Here is a 20,605-nt window from a genome sequence, read left to right as displayed (position 1 = left end):
ACAGCAAGATCTTTTTTGATCCACCTCCTAGAGTAATGGAAATGAAAACAAAAATAAATAAATGGGACCTAATGAAACTTAAAAGCTTTTGCAAAGCAAGGAAACTACAAACAAGACGAAAAGACAACCCTCAGAACGGGAGAAAATATTTGCAAACGAATCAATGGGCAAAGGATTAATCTCCAAAATATATAAACAGCTCATGCAGCTCAATATTTAAAAAACAAACAACCCAACCAGAAAATGGGCAGAAGTCCTAAACAGACATTTCTCCAAAGAAGACGTACAGATGGCCACGAGGTACATGAAAAGCTGCTCAACATCACCAATCATTAGAGAAATGCAAATCAAAACTACAGTGAAGTATCACCTCACCTGGTTAGAATGGGCATCATCAGAAAATCTACAAACAACAAATGCTGGTGAGGGTGTGGAGAAAAGGAAACCCTCTGCACTGTTGGTGGGAATGTAAATTGATACAGCCACTATGGAGAACAGTATGGAGGTTCCTTAAAAAACTAAAAATAGAATTACCATATGACCCAGCAATCCCACTACTGGGCATATACCCAGAGAAAACCATAATTCAAAAAGACACCTGCACCCCAGTGTTCACTGCAGCACTATTTACAACAGCCAGGTCATGGAAGCAACCTAAATGCCCATTGACAGACGAATGGACAAAGAAGATGTGGTACATATATATAATGGAATATTACTCAGCCATAAAAAGGAATGAAGCTGGGTCATTTGTAGAGACGTGGATGGATCTAGAGACTGTCATACAGAGTGAAGTAAGTCAGAAAGAGAAAAACAAATATCGTATATTAACGCATATATGTGGAATCTAGAAAAAGGGTACAGATGAACTGGTCTGCAGGGCAGAAATAGAGACACAGATGTAGAGAACAAATGTATGGACACCAAGGGGGGGAAAGTGGCGGGGGGGGGGGTGCGTGAGATGAATTGGGAGATTGGGATTGAGATATATAGACTAACATGTATAAAACAGATAACTAATAAAAACCTGCTGTATAAAAAAATAAAATAAAATTTAAATGATAAAAAAAGGAGAGAGAGGAATCCAAAACAAAAAAACAAAAAAAAAAGAACCATCTCTGCGTGGTCTTTCCCCCCATTTACAGAAGTCTTTGACATCTGTTCACAGTCTTCCTTCTCACCTGAGTCCTACCATAATCAAGGTGATGGCAACAAGAGGATACCCAAGCCAGGTGCTTGGTCCTCAACTCCAGTGACCTCCCCCTTCACTCCATAAAGCCATCCGCTTACACAGCCACAACCTGCTCCATGCTTGAAACCATCAAATTCAAGGCATTCCATTCAGACCACTACCCCCAGCGATCCTGAATAATCAGATAGATTTGTCCATCAGAACCCTTCCTCCTTTGATCCTGTTTTCTTCCTGCCAATATCGTTCAGAGTTCACTCATACTTACTCTGGTTTACTCTCCCTGCTTCTAGGAATTTCATATCTTCCCCTTTATTTGGTAAACTATTTAAAAACTACACCCAACTTACTTCAATGACAAAAAAAGAATCAAAATGGATTATTATTCTATTATACAGACGAGAATCATACTTTACCTCATCCTCTTAAGGAGAGAATCATAAAACTGCTAGATTCAAGTACTGGCGTTTTCATTTTAACTCATGGACGGTCCAACCCTCATCTCCTGCTTTTCCTCAAAATTATTTCATTATTCCAGCAGAGCGAAATTCAATCACGTAAACTATCTTATCCTCATACCTCCTCTCATAATCTATTCTCTCAATTCTTTTTAAATCTTTCCCACATCTGTATTTCCCAGCACTTAACATCAAATACACATGGTAGACATTCAATAAACACTGGAATGCTTGACTGCTTTCATCACTTATGCTTTGTATATATTAACTCATCTAATTCTTTCTAAATTTTTTCACTCACAGCAAGTTATTAGGTACTTTCTTCCCCCAAAAACTGTCTCATTCTATTTTGAGTATGTAATGCACAATTTTCCAAATTTTAAAAATAAATTCTTCTCTTTCCAATTCCTCTAAATACCATCAATATTTGACCTTCCCCTTAAATATGTTCTTTTGCTGAATGTTAAAATAACATCAAAGCCAAAAATTAGAACTACTTATTCTGAGTGAAGCCAATAAGCGCTTAAACCTTTGAAGGAATTCTAAATGGAGCAAGAAAGCCATCAATATTTTATCTGCTAACATTTACACTGCAACCTACTTAAAACAGTAAGTTATATGGCTGTTTCCATTTCTGGAAGGTATCGGCTTATCTAAGAAATCCAGATTTCCTCTCTGCCCTCCTAGAAAAAAACATACTGTCAAGTGTCACTGAATATGTTTCTTATGTTTTACACCATTAAAATTTAATAATGGAACTAACTGTGAAAGGAAAAAAACGAAGAAGAAGGATCTAACTTAGGTTCAATTTTTAGAATTTCTTAATGCAAAATATCAATAAAATGGGAAAATAAAACAGAAGGGAATATTTTATTTTCTAAACGAAATTAAAGAAAAACACAGAGTTCTGGGATTCCCCGGCGGTCCAGTGGTTAGGACTCGGCACTTCCGCTGCCGTGGCCCGGGTTCAACCACTCGTCAGGGAGCTGAGATCCCTTATGTTTTTCTGGCACAGCCAAAACAAACATACGGTTTCAGACAGGTCATTCTACAACAAAATGTGTCATAATTTTAAGGAAAGGTGTAGGACACAGTAGAAAAGGCTTCAACTACCCAGACCTCAGTTTGAACCCGAAATCTGATATCACTACTAGACCTCTCTGAAGAAGAAATGGGTTATTAGAAGTAATGAGAGAATGCAGTAACTAGAATAATTCCCCGTGCTCCAATGCTATCTTATATTCGCCATACGAAGCTAACAGCAGAGCACCTCAAGTATCAGCCGTTATATAAAGTTTCTCTAATGTATATATTTACTATTCGACTAAGTATCAAAATAACTCACTGTGATCACCTACACAGACTGCTGTCTTAAAGTCCCTCTGCTCTATTCAGCTATAGGAAGCTGTTCTTGATGTGTAGTCTGAACAGATCAACTACCTTTTTTCCAGCTGAGGTTTGGTTATACCTTTTTGAAAGGAATATTTCTTTGTTAGGCACACTTCAAGTGCAAGTTCAAACTGGGCATCTCAGAGCAGACTGGATCATGTCGAATGCCATGCACCCAAGTCATCCAGTTTTATTAAAGATGCTGCCAAGTCCTTAAGAGAATTTCTAGAAATGAAAGCAGGATGGTGCAAGGCATGGAAAATTACTAGTCACCTTTACAACCTAAAATTTAACCTTAATATAGATCTTAACAGTTAAATTTACAATAAACTGACTGAAAAATTTTTCAACCATGCCAAAAAATCATGACATTAATACATTTTAGCTGATTAGTGGAAAAAAGCAATTAACCAAGTTCTTCAATTATCAAAAATTGATACTTAAAACACTTCCTTTTAGAGGTCCCTATTCATTTTAATTTTTGATAGCACTTATATGTAAGGGGGCAAACAAATCAAAGAAAATAGTGTAGAAAACTTCAGTTTTTTACAAAGAATTTAAAAGAAACTTTGTTCTAATGTTTAGATATGCTGCTACTGAATAGTTTTATTTGTAATATCAAAACTCGCTTATACTCTATCTAGGGAAATAATTGTAAATATGAGAAGACACATCTTGCTTATAAATACAAGCTCCATGAGAGCAGAGGGTTTTTTCCTATTTCTCTTTATTCATTATCCTATCCTCAGTGCCTGGAACAGTGACACTGGATATTTACTGAATTTTTTAAAAGATCCATACAATGTTACTCACAATAGTAAAAAACTGAAAACACGTATGAAACAGTATACATTCATTGTAATGATGAAGACTATATAATTGCACAGAAGTACTTATACTTTTTAAAATAACTTTTTTGGGCTTCCCTGGTGGTGCAGTGGTTAAGAATCCGCCTGCCAATGCAGGGGACATGGGTTCGAGCCCTGGTCCGGGAAGATCCCACATGCCACGGAGCAACTAAGCCCGTGCGCCACAACTACTGAGCCTGTGCTCTAGAGCCCGTGAGCCAAAACTACTGAGCCCATGCGCCTACAGCCCGTGCTCTGCAACAAGAGAAGCCACCACAATGAGAAGCCCAAGGACGGCAACAAAGAGCAGCCCCCTCTTGCCACAACTAGAGAAAGCCCACACACAGCAACGAAGACTCAATGCAGCCAAAAATAAAAATAAAAAAATAAATCTTTAAAAAAATTTTTAAATAAATAAATAATAAAATAAAATAACTTTTTTTTTTTTTGGTCCATACACACAGCTTGCGGGATCTTAGTTCCCCGACCAGCGGTTGAACCCGGGCCATGGCAGTGAAAATGCCAAGTCCTAACCACTGGACCACCAGGGAATTCCCAAAACAACATTTTTTAAAGTATTAACTTAGACATTAAGAAAACTGGGTTCCAATATCAACTCGGTCACTAAGTTGACTTGTGCTCTGGGGTAAATGACAATCTATATGGGTTCCAGTACCTTCATGTGAACTACTTCCCCTACTTCTTGGCCTCTGCTGGTCCATTCTCAAGTAGAAATTACAGGAAAAAGAACACACCTGAGTTACCTCAGAAAGCAAAGATTGACCACATGGTAGAGAAAAGGGGTAAGCAACCTGTATCAAATCAAATGCAATCTGCCCTATCCAACCAGACCGAGAATTTCTTAGTGATACGCTCTTCAAGCCACACTGACTCGGGGTCATCCATTTTCACTCTAGGGTCCCAAAGGCATACTTGAACCAACCACTCTACAATAAACAGAGGCAGTAACTTAGGTCATCTGATCCAAGAGAACAATGCCATCCAGGGTACACCAAAATATCAAGCCCTACTGTCAAAGGAACCAGAAAATAAAGTACAGGTGGAAAGGGAGCAATTTCACCTGCTGGAAATAGAGAACAAAGATCTCTGTGCCAGCCAACGACTCTCGTAGAGAGGAATAGGCTGCTCACCAATCTGTTGGAAGAAAAGCAGCTGTTCTCAAATCCTTGGAATAAAAACTATTATAATTTTACTATATTCATTACACATCACCTGGGACAAATCCACAAGAACACTTTCTATTTTACAGACTCTTTCTGATGAAACTCTCAAAGACCTTCCAAAAGCATCATTTGCCCTTCAACACCTCCCTCCATCCCACTTCCCTCACCCCACAGCCAAACACTATTAGCAGCCACTACAGAACTACCAGAGGAAGCACAGCGCTGTGGTGAGGAGCACAGACCCTGGAGCCAGACTGCCTAGACTCAAAACTTGGCTCTGCCCCTTCCTAGCTGGGTGACTCTGGGCAAGTTACTGAAACTTTCTGTGCCTCCACTTAGGGACAATAAAATAACATACAGGATTATTATAAAGGTTAAACTTACATAGAACAGTGCCTGGGTAAGTACTAAGTGTAAAATTATTATTTTTTAATGTAAGTAAATGATTTGCACTAAGGTCCACTCCTTATAAGGAAAACTGACGACACTTAGGAATTCTCATTCCCTGTGGTCTAATTACCAAACCATGCAAACTATTAACACAAAAGAGAAATCTCAAGGAAGAAAGTACGTTGGTGCCCCATGGTTTCACTGGCAAGCCATAGGCTAGGAATTCCTAAACTGCAGGTTCATGGAGGGATTCAGGCAACCCATTAATCCCCTGAAAATGCACAAAATTTTGAGACACTAAGATCCTTCTATACTATTATTTCTCCTATCTTAAAAAAAAAAAATTTCTCTTCTCTTCACTAAATTTCTACTACCTTCAACTATTCTCCCAAAAGGTGCTATATTCACTCTCTCAAATTCTCCTTTCATTCTCTCTTAAACCCACTCCAATAAGGCTCTTGACTCCACTGAAACCAGTCTTGTGAAGATCACTTCTGACCTCCACATTGCAAAATCCAATGATCAATTCTCAGTCCTAATCTGACCTGGTTTAGCAGGGTTTTTTTCCCCAGTTCATCTCCCCCTCTTGCTTGATATATTTTTCTTGCTCGGCTTCCAGGGTGCCATCTACTATCAGCTACAGTCTCTTGGTTTTCCATTTTTGCTGATCTCTTCTCAGAAATTTCTGTTGCCGATTGTTCTCACCTCAGTCTTCTCATTTTCCTTCCTGACAACACCATCCTTCTAGCTGCTCAGTCCCAAAACCTTGCAATCATTCTTGACTCTTCTCTTTCACCACGACCCTACATCAAAATTCATCAGAAAATATTGTTGCTCTACCTTCAAAAGACATCCAGAAGCCAAACACTTCTCACTCCCTCACTGCTACTACCGTGGTCTGAGCCACCATCATTTCTCATATTGATTATTACAATAGCCTCCTACCTGTCTCCTTATTTCCACCCTTTTGCCCCAGTCTGTTGTTAATACAGCAGTCAGAGTGATCCTTTAAAAATACAAATCATATGTCACTCTCTGCTCAAAACCTTCCAAGGCCTTCCCATTTCAATTTATGCCAAGGTCCTTAATAGGACCGCAGGGGCACCAGAGATCTACTTGCCCCTACTCCCTTACCAGTACATACTACACTTTATCTTAGGAGTCAATAGAGATGAATGGTGGTCCCCCAAAAGTTAAGTCCAAGTCCTAAACGCCCAGTTCCTGTGAATTTGGTCTGATTTGGAAAAATAGTCTTTGCAGATGTAATCAAGTTAAGGATGTCAAGATGAGATCATCCTGGATTTAGGGTGGGTCCCAAAACTGATGACAGGCAGAGGGAAATGAGAGAGAGAGAAGTGAAGACAGAAGCAGAGATTGGAGTGATGAGTCTATAAGCCAAGGGATGCTGGCAGCCACCAGAAGCTAGGAAAGAAGCATGGAATGACTACTACCTCAGAGCCTCCAGAAGGAACCAACTCTGCCAACAACTTGATTTCAGACTTCTGGCCCCCAGAACTATGAGCGAATAAATTGCAGTTGTTTTAAGTCACCCAGTCTGTGGTACTTTGCTACAGCAGCCCCGGAAACTAACACACCACCCTTCCCCTCTATTGTCCCGCTCCAACTGTGCTGTCTTCCTTGCTCCCACCTCTGTGCTGGCTTTTCCTCTCTTCCTGGAATGCTCAAACCCCAGAACTCCAAATGCCTAACCTGAGCACCACCTTTAACCTTTTGCTCAAATACCACCTTATCAGGCCTATCCTGATTCCCCTATTTAAATCCCTGGTGGCGCAGTGGTTAAGAATCCGCCTGCCAATGCAGGGGACACGGGTTCGAGCCCTGGTCCGGGAGGATCCCACACGCCACGGAGCAACTAAGCCCATGAGCCACAACTACTGAAGCTCGCACGCCTAGAGCCCATGCTCTGCAACAAGAGAAGCCACCGCAACGAGAAGCCCGCGCACTGCAGCGGGGAGTAGCCCCCACTCACCGCAACTAGAGAAAGCCCGTGCGCAGCAACGAAGACCCAACGCAGCCAAAAATAAATTTATTTTTAAAAAAAGACCCCAACCCTTAAAAAAAGCAAACAAAATCCATTAAACACTCAACACCATGACTTAACATCTTGCATCTTGCAAACAGCAGATATCATGAGTTTAAATTCCCTACTCCAAAAACCAGATTTTGTCTAAAAAAAAAAAAAGACAATCCACTTCAATTTAGTGGCTTAAGAAGTAACTTCACCCACTTTTCACAGGACCTTCTACACACTAAAGGGTGTCCCTGGCCTAAGCTATTGTCTCTCTATAGCTAAAGTAATAAAGAGGAGCGGCCATCAGTGTGAAGCATTCACATAAGTAAGTCAATGTAGTTTCACAAACCTCAAGAACACTGTCAAATACTTTTCTCTATCTAGCTAAAATCCTGTGCAGAACAGAGGAGTAGAACCAAAGCAAACCGTAACTGTCTAGTATCTATCTTTACTATGGAGTACACAAATGTTTACTCAAAATACAACATCATTGTTTATAAGGCCTTGAGAAACTGTTGTAGAATGAATGTCATTTACATCTACAGCTTAGTATGAACCATAAAGTGTAACAACAGGGAGCAGTCAAGCACAGCAAAACTCGTTAACGGACTCTGATAACGGCAGAAAGGCACCCACTGCATTCCTTATTATTGCTGCAGCGTATTTCACACTTAATCCTAAATGGGTCTACTTGAACACAATCCTACTAATAAGCACTAGAATTCAGTATATAATTTACCCAAGTATATACTCTTCAGACATACTTTTTATATTACATAAAGGACCATTACAGAAGAAAATCTGCACATCTGCTGTTATGGAATTTTTCTTGTTCCCAGCAAGCGGATTAACAATACAATTCCCAGCCCTCACCTTTACTGGGTTTTTTTCCCCACTTCACCAGTTTAGCAATTTCAAGACTACAAAATCTACCAAATACCCTGAAGAAAAAGGCATTTTGAACACTACTAACTCATATTCAACAAGAGGTGGTTTGCCTTAACTAGTGGTAATACTTCCATCTCTCAGGACACAGCATCTCACCAAATCCCAAATCTGCCCACTTTCATCACCCGCGGTCCAACCCTATCCAAGCCCCGGCCCTGCCTCTCCTGCAGGCCGCCAACAGCCTCCTCCCCACTCTCCCTGCTTCCACTCTGAAGGGCAACAGTCGTTTTACTCAACAGCCAGAGGGATCTTTTTAAAAGAGAAATCAGATCTTGTCACACCCCTGAACAAAACCTTCCGCTGGCGTCCCATTACACTTAGAGTAAAAGCCAGAGGCCTTACCGTGGTCTACGGGGACCTGTAAGACACACACATTCCCCCCCCACCACACCTCCTCCCACACCTCCTAAGCTCTCCAGAGCCAGTCCACTGTTCCTTAACCACACCGGCAGGCTCCCACCTCAGGACTTCTGCACCTGGTGTTCCCTCTGCCTGGAATACTCTATCGCCAATTCTCTGGACAGTTCCTTAACCTGTTCAAGTCCTGCTTAAATGTCACCTCTATAGAGAAGCTCTTCCTGCATACCCTACTTCACAGCATCCCCCATACACCCCATCAGTCTCTCTCCCCTGTCTAAGCAACACAGTTGCTTCATTTTATAATTTGTTTAATTTCAATAAGAATAAAGGTATATTTTCCTTGTTCAAAATGAAATCTGGGACTTCCCTGGTGGCGCAGTGGTTAGGAATCCACCTGCCAATGCAGGCCACATGGGTTCAAGCCCTGGTCTGGGAAGATCCCACATGCCGCGGAGCAACTAAGCCCGTGCGCCACAACTACTGAGCCTGCGCTCTAGAGCCCGCGAGCCACAACTACTGAGCTCGCGCGCCTAGAGCCCGTGCTCCGCAACAAGAGAAGCCACCGCAATGAGAAGCCCACGCATCGCAACGAAGAGTAGCCCCTGCTCGCCGCAACTAGAGAAAGTCTGCAGCAACAGAGACCCAACGCAGAAAAATAAATAAAATAATTTTTTTTAATGAAATCTGAGCAAAAAAATGCAATTTTTATAGGCTACTCCCTATGAAGTTAGACACAATATAGAAATAAATACACACACGTCTTTTTAAAAATAATTCTGTGCTTTGTGTATGGTTTTTCTTTATTTTATATTTAGAAGCATTGGAAAGAAGTGCTGTACGTACAAGAAAGTTATGTTAGTAGTACTAGACATAGTAGGAAAAAAGAACAATGGATATAACCTAAATGCCCGGTACATACATATATATATATATATATATATATATATATATATATATATGAAGAAATACGTACATTAAAAAACATAAGACAACCATAATAAATAATAATAATGAGAAAAGTGTTCAGGAGACATTAAGTTTTTTTTTTTTAATTAATGACAACGAAAAATAAGTCCAACCTTTACACTGCCCAAACATTTGCTAAACACTTGTCTTGTGCCTGGCCCGCCCTGACAGACTAGGACTGGGCCGGAGCTCTGGGCTCCCAGGTGGCAGGGGCTGAGCAGGCACTTATGACCCAGGATGTCCCAGGCAGGACAGGTGCCGCAGGAGAGCGAAGCTGGAGACAGCCCTGACGGAGGAAAGGCTGTCAGATGAAATGATGCCTAAACTGAGACCTGAAGGAGAAACAGGAGGGAGCATTAAAAAAAGGGGGCGGGGAGGGCGGATGAAAGAGGTATGAAGCAGAGTGGGTGTCTGGGGTGAGAGGCAAAAGAACAGATGAACCGGAATCATACATAATCTATAATTTACGCTTTTTTTTAGAAAACTAAAACAACTACTGCATTTGGTGGCAGGATCTTTGGTAAAGAATTTTTATGAGATATGATACTCAATAAAAGCCAACAGTGATTCTTCACCAACCACTTAGACTTCTAAGAGCCTGTTTTGTCGTGTGGCTATTTCTCTTTCCTCCAGTCTACCCTGCCATCTGACCAAATACAAGCAGGGACAGGAAGCAGTTCTAACACGGCACACCAGCACATACACGTCTTTCCCAGAACTGGCCAGGGCACCTCCTATCGCCACATTACAAATCTGGGGCCAAAAGTACTCAGTCCTCCACAGTCGCTGGCCACCTTGCTACTTTACTCACCCCCCGCTTCCCGTCAGGTGTCAACAGGAATTCTGTGCTGAGCATTCCAAGCCTCTCTCATATGGTCCACCTAACTTATCCCACCCCATTCCTCCCCACAGATTTGTTACTCCAACCAGGCTCTCTTTACTTAACCCTGGACACACCATCCTCATTCCTGCCTCAGGCTGACCCTGCTAGGACTGCCCTAACCTGCTCTCCCAGTTCCTAGTCAAATAGCACCCATTCTTCAAGGCCCCCCTCTTAGCTTCTCAATGGATTCTTAGTTAACTTCTTTAACCCACAATAACCTCTAGTTAGCCTGAATGTGAACTATATTTGTTATGCTATACAATAAGTAGTTCCACTTTTTTTTTTTTATGTACTTTCAACACAGCGCTTCATCCCTAAGAGACATGCACAAAAACATCGATTCTACCGTTGTAGAAGCGCAAAGTCGGGAAAAGAACAATCAACCATGCACACATTAATTGCCCATCACTAGGGAAAGAGTAAATAAACTGTAGCAAAATTAGTCTCTGGAATGCCACGCTGTAGTTAAAATTAATACATTGGGGAGGGGGTGGTGGGATGAATTGGGAGATTGGGACTGACATATATACACTAATATGCATAAAATAGATAACCAATAAGAACCTGCTGCATAATAAATAAATAAATAAGTAAAATTAATATATTAGATCTCTCTGTGTCAGCATGGATTAATCTCAAAACCGTAATTCTGAACCACAACAAAAAAGTAATCTGCAGAAAGAGACACGCAGTGTGACCTCACTTACGTACATTTTTTTTTAATTAATTAATTTATTTATTTATTTTTGGCTGTGTTGGGTCTTTGTTTCTGTGTGAGGGCTTTCTCCAGTTGCGGCAAGCGGGGGCCACTCTTCATCGCGGTGCGCGGGCCTCTCACTGTCACGGCCTCTCCTGTTGCGGAGCACAGGCTCCAGACGCGCAGGCTCAGTAGTTGTGGCTCACGGGCTTAGTTGCTCCGTGGCATGTGGGATCTTCCTGGACCAGGGCTCGAACCCGTGTCCCCTGCATTGGCAGGCAGATTCTTAACCACTGCGCCACCAGGGAAGCCCTTGTACATTTTTTGAACACGTAAAAATACTATGTATTCTCTTGGGGTATAGGCATGTATAGGATAACCAGAGAAACATGAGTGGTAATGAGAAATACTGAGATCTGCAGGGTGGCCACCTCTTTGGGGGAGTGGGGGAAAGAGTTGCAATCAGAAAGGGCATCTGAGAGAGATTCGATTATATTTGTCTTATTTATGGTGCATGCTGCAGAGTGGGACATATGGTATCTGCTTTAGCATCTTCTGTATTTTTCATATGTCTGATATATTACATAAGAAAAAAGAGAACATCTAAGAAGCTATAATCATTGCTCTGTGTGTGTGTGTGTGTGTGTGTGTGTGTGTGTGTGTGTGTGTGCGCGCGCGCGCGCACACTGATTTTTCAGCATCAGATCGCTTTTTTTTTTTTCAGATGACTATTATCATTTTCAGGTCTGCAAAAAGGCTTTGTCCAAAAGCAATGCTCATTTTAAGTGCAATATCTCATCGAGATTTTGGGGGGCACATAAGCAATGGGACGAAGTACTCTTGGTCCACAGGGCAAAAGCTGGACCAGTGAAACCGTTTCCTAATGTATTTGAGTAGTTCCACTTTTGTTCTAGAAAACTCAGAACGTTGCATTTTTGCAAGGCTTGCCTCCTAAACTGTAAGGCCAAAGTTTATATCCCACTTTCATCAGTATTAAACTTGGAAGCACATCCAGTACCTGCTGGCTGGCTGACAGAGCCTGTGTGGAAGGTTCAGCCGGGCAGAATTCAGTGCCAGCTTCTTCTCTGCAACTACAAGTTCAAACACCATGATTAGGATTGAATTTACATGCCCCTCTAGCACAGGAAACAGATTTACTTCTTTATTAATTCATTCATTCACTCATTCATTCATTCCTAATGCAGGCAAACATCGCCATAGTGCAAGTCTCCCCAGCACCTTCCACATTATCTAGCAAATAAGAAATAATAATACAAATAAATAATAAATCTATTTGGTGAATGAATAGATTTAATGCCAGTAAAAGAAATAAGGAAGTAATAGGTATGACTAACGGCTTCGAGTTTAATTAATAAAGCCCCAAGGTGATCCTTGTTGTCATTTTTTTTTTAATGCAATATATTTATTTTTAAACAATGCTTCATATCCTCCATATAGAGTTATCTTAATTTTTCTAAAAACTAAGTCAGTCATTTTCCAGGAAGAAAAAAGGGTCAGGATTTACTTCTTATTTAGGGAGGAAGGAGAGAATGAATTGAAAAACTAAGTACTGTGTCCCCCATCACGCCAAGAGGAAAACATGTAATAGGATCAGCACCTAATTCACTCATAGCATGTGTCCACAAAAAAAAGTATGCAAGCTCCCAAGGCAGAGAAGATCAAGGGGCAATGCTAAGCCCTTCTGCTATAGGACTCCTCTTTCTTTATTTGAAAATCGTTTTTTCCCCAAAGAAGGGGCTCAGGAAGAATGAACAAAACTATTTTCACATCACCTCTGAGAGAATGTTCTTAAAAGTAAACAAAACATATAGAAAGGTATTTGGTGTTAATACCGGGTTAGGATGCCCAACCTCTCCCAAGAAGAGATGTACCTTCTACTGCCTGGAAACTGTCAGTGACAAGGAAAACCTCATCCCAGTTACACCAGGCCACACATCCACAATAAACGTAGCTGCCTGAAGGGGGGCTGAAGGACCAATTTGTTGACAAACAAGATGTCTTGTGTTGTAACTCCGTTAAGTGCTACATAAATGTCCAGGGTGTATGTACGCTTCTCACTCTGGGCTGTCGGAGCATGATATTTCTTCTACTACAGTTCCTTTCAGACTGTATTTTAGTGATTTTTATTCATATCTGCTCCCTCCTTTTGCTCATGAACTCTGTTGAGAGCAGGGACACGTCTTACTCATCTTTGAGCTCCCACGGCCTAGTACAGTGCCCTGTAAAAGACACTAAAAATTACTGTCGACAAGCCCAATGTATCACTCAGATGCTCCCTTACCAAGCGCCAACTGCCCAGAGAAAAGGAGACTTAGCTGAGAGCAGCCTCCTAGAAGGTACAGCCTTAAATTACAGATCATTTCTATAACAATCATTATGTTTCACTTACTAATCACCTTATCTATCCTTTCGGAAAAACAAGATTGAGCTTTCCTTTTCATGATTAGTAAGGTACGTGGAAAGTATGATCACTCTGATATCTCTTTTTTTCAAATTAAACACATCCATGGGAATCATAGGGGAAGAAAAGGGAACACACTGTATTTAAGAAAAAGACATTAGTTACAAACCAATAATTCTCTAAAAATCAAGCAAAACAAAGTATGAAGGGAAAAACCTTTGTCAGAAACCATTTAAGGATAAGTAAAGTACATCATCACTATAAACTTAGAACAATTCTCTCCCAGAATTTATCACCAACAGAAAAGGTGAAGCTTCACAGAAAAAGATAAATCAGAAGGGCGCCTTCTTCACGTAGTGAAATTCAGGTTATATCTTTTCATAACCCATTAAGTTTATAATTGAAAAAGTACCAAGTTGTACAACTTTTCGACACATCTAAAAACAAACGTCAGGTCAGTAATTCACAGAAACCAGCAGAAACCAGGCAGTCACAACTGGTTTACCTCATCTCTGAAATATACTTTTAACTATGTGTTTGGCTAATTTCATAGCCATCTGTTATTCTTATGGACCTTTCTCTTATAATATCCACTAAAACAGAGAAATTCAAATACTGACCTCTAATTTAACGTAATACAAACAACAGGTCTCCTGTCCAGAATTACATCAAAAGGCCACAGTTCCTTTTTCAGTAACACCACGAGCAGGAGGCTAAAGCCCTCCACAGAGCATCTCTGTAAGTGGTCCTGCAGTGACTGTGCCACGGTGCACATACAGTTACCCCTAGACAATTACCTCCTAAAAGAAGACCGACGATTGTCACTGTGTCTAAAGTGAAACCAAAGTTTTCTAAACTAAACAGGTGTAGCAGATGAGCTCAAAACAGGGCCACCTCCTCCCTTCTTGGTGCTTTAGCAACATTCAATTCTCTTTTTTTTTAATTAATTGATTGATTTTTGGCTGCGTTGGGTCTTCGTTGCTTGCTGCATGCGGGCTTTCCCTAGTTGCGGTGAGCGGGAGCTACTCTTTGTTGTGGTGCGTGGGCTTCTCATTGTGGTGGCTTCTCTTGTTGCGGAGCACAGGCTCTAGGCGTGTGGGCTTCACTAGTTGTGGCATGTGGGCTTCAGTAGTTGTGGCTCGCAGGCTCAGAAGTTGTGGCACACGGGCTTAGTTTCTCCACTGCATGTGGGATCTTCCCAGACCAGGGCTCGAACCCGTGTCCCCTGCACTGGCAGGCGGATTCTTAACCACTGCACCACCAGGAAAGTCCAACATTCAATTCTCTTAACACTCCCCCAAGAGGTTGGATTCTTTTTAGTGATGTCTTACACCTAGTATTTTCTCTCAATTTTAAGAAGGTTTAAAGATGCTGTGAAGCGGCAGGGGAGGGGTACCTCAGAGAAGCAGGGGTCCATTTTTATTTTGGGAGCTAAAAGTGAATCATTTCTAAGCAATGTGCAGAGGGGGCTGAGGCCCACCTTGATGACAACAGTATCAAAGGCGTAAATTTCCAAGGGTCATGAATCACTACAGCAAGCATATCTGCAGAGTGTGCTACTCCGCAAGCGCTTTGCAACCTAAACATTTCCATCCTCTACGGTCCTTCAATAGCCTCAAAGGATGCCTTGGATATCAAAGCCAGCCCCACACCCGCAAGCCTGGCAATCAGCATTCTAGAAAACTGCAAGAAGGCAGGCAAAATCCAAGCAAAATGGACTTTGGGAATGCAAGGAATTTGACGGCACCTGTATTCTTCTCCGGGAGTGATAAAAATATGACCAGTTCCCACAGAATTTGATCTTTAAGGGGAGAAATTACCCCAAATATCCAAACCAAATGAGAAAACAAATTATCTGAACACCTCATGGGAAAAGTAAGCACTTAACCAGACAACTCTCCCCTGACACAGGACCATTTTTTAAAAGTGGGGGTGGGGGGGGGGGGAAGACCCATACTAACTGTTTTAATTACAAATTAATCTTTGACTCCCAGAAAGTAAAAAAGCTTCAAAGCTTCCTTCCTGAGTGGTTAGACTCGAATAACCAACTTAAACAGCCTCTTAAATCATTTCAGGGGCCACATGCTAACATCAGCTCTCTCTAGATCTTAACATTAAAAGTTCACAGGCCTGTGATTGACGTGGCAGGAAAAACTGCTACCTGCTCCTATCCCCTAAGTCAAACAACCTATTGATGCCATCCTCATTATATTTTTCCACCAAAAAATATATTTACAGATCTCTGAAATTTTTAAATTGCTGCATTTATTTAAAAAGAAGAAAAAAGCAATGCATTATCACTCTCATAAAATGCATTTTTGATGTCTCTTGTCATAAAATGAAAACAAAAATTTTATTTTAGGACAAGACATCTAAGTTCTCTACTACAGCTGAACACTAACTGAGCACTTTGTAGTAACTGCATAAAAACATCTAAAACAAATACACTTGCATGTAGTGTTCGTATAAGAAATACATCAAGAAAACAGTGGATTTCTCTAGAGGTAACATTACAGAGGATAAATACTGCTAGATTAAGTAAGGGTTGTGAGCTGCAATAGCCTAGGCTCCTGAGAAAGAAAAAGATAACTAAAGTACTTCAGATTTGTAGAGGTTTTTTTAAATAAATTTATTTATTTTATTTATTTATTTTATTTATTTATTTTTGACTGCGTTGAGCCTTCATTGCTGCGCACGGGTTTTCTCTAGTTGCGGAGAGTGGGGTCTACTCTTCGTTGCAGTGTGTGGGGCTCTAGGCGCGCGGTCTTCAGTAGTTGTGGCTTGCGGGCTCAGTAGTTGTGGCTCTTGGGCTCTAGGGCGCAGGCTCAGTAGTTGTGGCTCACGGGCTTAGTTGCTCCACAGCATGTGGGATCTTCTGGGACCAGGGCTCGGACCCGTGTCCCCTGCACTGGCAGGCAGATTCTTAACCACTGCGCCAACAGGGAAGCCCCCCAGATTTGTAGAGTTTATTTTTTCAATTTATTTCCATATCAATTTTTTCATTTCAGTTGATGTACTACAGTCCCCATTCGACAGCTGAGGAAGTAGGGCACTTCATCATCCCTCGAACCCACGGTACAAGTGGATTCAGACTCCAGGTCCTCTCACGTTAACTAATCAAGCTCATTTATAATGCTCATTGGTTGTCATGGTTCAGGACATTTTGGTGAAGCAAGAAAGAACATGAATTACACAGCACGTACAGTGTGTTTAAAAGACCCAATTATTCTCTCCTATCAAATCAACATCACATATCAGCAAAACATTATTTCTAGGGTTATAAACACTGTTTCCCCAAAGGTCACCCAGTTCTCGTATCTCACCTTGACCCAAATGCACACAGCACACAAAAATTTTATTTGGGTATTTTTTTAGGACAGTGCTTCTAAGCCAAGAAACTGCCCTCAAGTATAAATGGAAAATCCATAAATTAAGATAATTCAAGCCACTCAGTGTTCACACTAGTCTCACCCTAAGTAATCATGCCACTGACCCAAGTGTCAGTCAGCGCCATCTTCAATCTCCCTATGAAGAGCTAAAGGAAAAGAAAATCTAATTAAAAGCCCAAGAAAAAAATCCACTTTAATCAAAACTACAAGCCAAAGGCCAAGGGACTTCATGGTAGGAAAAACCCTAAAACTTGAAAAAACTGTTAACAAGAAAAGAGATATCAAGAGAGAAAAAGAGGAGACACTTTAATTTAAAGGACTAAAACCAAACCAGTCAAAAACAACTTTCCAAACAGAAGAAGCATAAAAATATGGAGAAATAATAGAAGATGAGGGGATTAAAATGCAAAAGAATCACAGTTTTAAGGACATTTTACTAAGAAGAAAAGGAAACTAAATGTTTAAAGCATTACTTTATAAAAATCAAAGAATAACTGAGTTCTATCAAAATCAATAGAAAATCACTATGAGTCTCCGTCAACATCTTTCCCCAAATGAACAACCATATAGATGAGGGTCCCAGATATAACCAGTAATAAGAGCTACTAATCTGTAATAGTCCTTGGACAGGAGCTACCTGGGACTCTACCAGATGGGAGTCAATGCTAAAGGACAGAAAGATTTTACTCAAAAAAATCAGTCTGACAGTTGCCAGCATGCTTTTCTCCGCAAGAAAATATCTGTGAAACATAACAGAAACACGCACAAGCCAGATCACCACTGTTCTTAAAGTGAAGCAATGTAATCATCTTATCACACACACACACTCACACACACACACTTTAGTATATATTAAGAAATCTCTGAATAAAAAATGACCATAGTAATTACACAGGAGTTGACTCATCCATGTAAAAAAACTGACTTACTAATTTTAAACACTTACCGTATTTTTTAAATCTTTTTACCTCAGAAGCTTTTACACTTCAGATTTCGTATTTTTTTTTTAATTTCAGAAAAAGTCGAAAAGTTTGTGTCACCTTTAGCAGTTGGAAATCAGTTTCAACTACAAGTTATTTAAAAGAAATCACTCCCCATCCAGTACCAAAGCACTGAGATTCCAAAGCAGTTGTCATGCATAATTCCATTTTGGAACCCAGCTAGCCCAACTGCACTCTCAGGTAAGAGAGGCCTACAGACTGGAAAAATAACAAGAAAAGTTGTATTTCCCATTTCCTATTGAGCCTAATATGCTGATGAGCTTGGAAAGAAAGAGAGGACCTCAAGTCCAGCTTGATAGTTATTTACTATAAATAATAAAGCAATGGTTGGCACTCAATTTTAAAACAAATGAGTAAAACCCACAAATTGTATACTTTAAAAGGGTAAATTTTATAGTATGTGAATTATATCTCAGTAAAGTTATTTTTTAAATAAACAAATAAATGGTACTTGGAAAGAAGTGATCCATATAACATAAACCACCCAGCTCTACTACTGAGAGACAACAAAAATGTGTATTTTAAAATTCTGATATATAAAAAGATCATTAACTTCATTCATGGTCTAAGATGCAAATTAAGATAAAATACTGTACATTTTTCACCTATCAGATTACCAAAGATCAAGAACTTTCATAATGTCCAGGGTTGGTGATAAGATAAGGAAATCTAAACCTTAAAACACTCTGTGTGCACTGGCACATCTTGGAGGGCAACTTATTCACAGCTCTGAAAATTAAAAATGCACACACCTATTGCTGCAGCAATTCCACTTCTAAGAATTTATCCTACAGATACACCTATGCAACTGTACAGGTACAAGGATTAAAAAAAAAAGCCAGAATCAATCTAAGTGTCCATCAACAGGAAATTAAAGTATGCATCCACACAATGCCCCACTATGCAGATTTTCTTTAAAAAAAGAAAGACAAGGTATAATTACAATTGACTTGAAAAATGTGTGATTGGAGTATTAAGTAAAAAGCAAAATTCAAGATAGTATGTATAGCATATACACATGTGCTTATATATGCATAGGAAATGTCTAGAAGAATATTGGGGGAGTGGGCACTACTCTTTTTGAACTGTATGAATCGATTATAATGAGTGTACATTAATTTTATAATTACAACTTATATTTAATTACAATGTATCAGGCTCTCAAATAGTCTCACCCTGGTGTGAAGTCTCCCCATGCAATGACCCCTGCCTTTCCAGTGCTCTACTGTTCCAGCCGAATGAGTCTGTTCTTCCTTAGAGAAATCAGCCCAAAGGACTCCTCTTCAAAATGCTCTTGCGATCTGGTTGTAACTGCTACCAGCAACAGCTTCAAACATAAATTACCTGAGTTGAAAGAACTACGTCTGCCTGCACCTGCTACAGAACATTTCTAAACACTTTTTTTAAAAAAAGGAAATTGAAACACAATTTAATAATCCTCATCATAGAAGCAGCAAATGTACCATTCCCCATGTTTTCCAGCCTTTGTGCCTTTGCTCCATGAAATTTCCTGCCTGAAATCCTCTCAGCTACTTATCACATGTCCAAATCCTGCCAATCCTTCAAAACACAGGTTAAACACCTTCTCCTACACCACATCTTCCCTAAGGCCTCCAGCCAGAGCTAATTCTCTTTCTTAAACCACAGCACCAACACCTTGAGGTACTTTCCTCTACCTAGTACTCCACTGTGTACATGTCTTATTCTCATTGGTGAGAAAGTTCTTCAAAGGCACACAACTGGTGTATAAGTCATTGTGTATACCCCAGTTCATACATAAATTAACCTGATGTGTTACTATAGCATCTAATAACAAAAGCATGGCAAGAATCTAAAAATAAAAAGCACAGCTTTTTCTTATGTATTTATGTAATATTTACACATGACAAACAGTAGGAGTATGAAAAGGTAAGGCTCCCTCTCTCTCCATCCCCCTCCCCAGTGCCCTACTATGCCTCCTTAAAAGGCAATCACTATGATCAATTTCTTAACACAGGGTTTTAAGAAGTTCTTGGACACTATAACTTTACAACACATTCATAACTTTGGGTCTAAGTTGACAGAAGTAACTGGTATGTCAATTATACAACTGCACACTGTGTACATGTATGTTGCGGCAAAGAAAATATGACAACCAACAGATGGAAAGATAAACTGTGTCCTACGACTTACAAAACTAAATTTCTCCCGAGTTGTGAGAAGAAAAGTCATTGTTCATTATCAAGAAACTTATAGACTGTTTCAAGCATACCTATAAACCAAGTTATTAGAATTATTAGTTATTAGTTTTTTCATAATGTAAAAACTGCTTAAGGATTCCATAAAGACTCTAAAATTCCCACTAAGCTATGAAAAAGGTGCTAAGCCATTACAGATAAAATACTAAAAAAAAATGTAGATGTTTTATAAAGCTAGATATCTTAAAGAATATTAATAAACTGTTTATAAA

At 40.1% G+C, this 20,605-nt stretch overlaps 1 protein-coding gene across 4 annotated transcripts in view; it reads right to left on the bottom strand.

Annotated features, from left to right (window-relative positions):
- RERE (arginine-glutamic acid dipeptide repeats) overlaps nt 1–20,605 on the bottom strand; it is a 419,625-nt gene that overhangs the window by 387,029 nt on the left and 11,991 nt on the right. Inside the window, exon 2 of one of the 4 annotated variants that reach the window (XM_082460931.1) lies at nt 12,363–12,435. The exons of the other annotated variants lie outside the window; for them this stretch is intronic. The gene's annotated coding sequence lies outside the window, so the exon portion shown is untranslated. The remainder of the gene's footprint in view (nt 1–12,362; nt 12,436–20,605) is intronic. 4 annotated transcript variants of the gene reach the window in all.

The sequence above is a fragment of the Balaenoptera physalus genome (genome assembly GCF_965194825.1).
Source record: "Balaenoptera physalus genome assembly, chromosome: 1".
Taxonomy (NCBI): domain Eukaryota; kingdom Metazoa; phylum Chordata; class Mammalia; order Artiodactyla; family Balaenopteridae; genus Balaenoptera; species Balaenoptera physalus.
Note: the sequence above shows the minus strand (reverse complement) of the source record. Positions and strands in the feature narration are given on the sequence as shown.